Here is a 1,240-nt window from a genome sequence, read left to right as displayed (position 1 = left end):
AGACCTGCCACTCAAGATGACCCAAAACTGCTTTCAGGAGGCCTTTTCTAAGATGCAAAATGTCTCGGGAATCCCCCATCAACATGAAGGAAGTTGATTTAACACATTATACATACAACCTCTGTTGCTTGTATCAAGCTTTATATGACCTGTAACTACATTATTAGAATGTAATGGTATTGATGTCTTAATTACCAAGCTCATCTAAAACCGATAACCAGGGTGGTTATTTATATATTTAGTTTCCCTTAATATATTTTACAATGTTCACATCACACAACTCATAAACTATTAGACTCCTAAATTAAGGAAGGGGAGAATTGTTGCATTTTCTTTATAAAAAGTAATAACAATTACAAAAAAGGAAACTTGATATTGCCAAATCAATCAGTTTATGATTTACCATAGCCACTTTCCTTTTTTTGAGCTCTTCTCTTAAACGTGCATCAGCATGCTCTCTCTTCACCCGCTTCTCAGATGATGATGGCTTATCTCTGTTAACACAAGCCTAAGAAGCAAAATCACATTAGATACCTCTTACCTGAATCTTTATCTCAGGAAATCTAACATAAATCACAACTTTTATAACATGAATAGAAATAACTACCCGATAGAATAAAGCAGCTGCAAGGTCAACAAGACCATACTGTGACCTACTTAAAGCTCCAAATCTATCATCTTTAGTTGCCTCAGCCCTGAATAAGTATAGATTTAATATTATTTTTCTATTGATAAAGCAAGTTGTATAAATAAAAAGATGATAGTCATCATCTGTATTACAACCTAGGCAGTAGCAAAAATGCTCCTTCTAACAAATAGCAAGCAAGACCATTAAAAGCTTATTTATCGCATGGCCTGTTCATAACATTTCATTTAATAAGTAATTACGCAAATATAACAAGAAACATGTATTCCAACAAATAAGATTGTCCTGGCATATAATTGGCAGGAAAAAAATACCTCCTCCATTCATATCAAGTCATGACGACAATCGGGCCAATCCAAAAGGAGTCGATGCCAAATGATCAGGCCAATCCAGAAGTAGCAAGAGGGCTGCTAGTGCAGACCCTTCCATCTTGAACAAGAGATGAGCTGTCAGTGCCAACTCTCGATATTGGACCAATCTGAGATGGAACAACACTACTTGGACTTCTTCTATGGCATGACTATCAATCCTTGTAAAGATTCATAGCATAAAAGGGCACACCAGGAAAATAGTAATATAAAATACAATGAGCAA

At 35.5% G+C, this 1,240-nt stretch overlaps 1 long non-coding RNA gene across 1 annotated transcript; it reads right to left on the bottom strand.

Moving 5' to 3' along the window:
• Positions 1-205: 205 nt before the first annotated feature.
• Positions 206-923, bottom strand: LOC133783762 (uncharacterized). The gene is made up of 2 exons (XR_009870945.1): positions 608-923; positions 206-508 (listed from the first exon to the last, which is right to left on the bottom strand). It is a non-coding gene; the product is annotated as an uncharacterized LOC133783762 (long non-coding RNA).
• Between the last annotated feature and the right edge of the window lie 317 nt (positions 924-1,240).

Source organism: Humulus lupulus, chromosome 6 (genome assembly GCF_963169125.1).
Source record: "Humulus lupulus chromosome 6, drHumLupu1.1, whole genome shotgun sequence".
Taxonomy (NCBI): Eukaryota; Viridiplantae; Streptophyta; class Magnoliopsida; order Rosales; family Cannabaceae; genus Humulus; species Humulus lupulus.
This window is presented reverse-complemented; position numbering and strand designations above follow the sequence as displayed.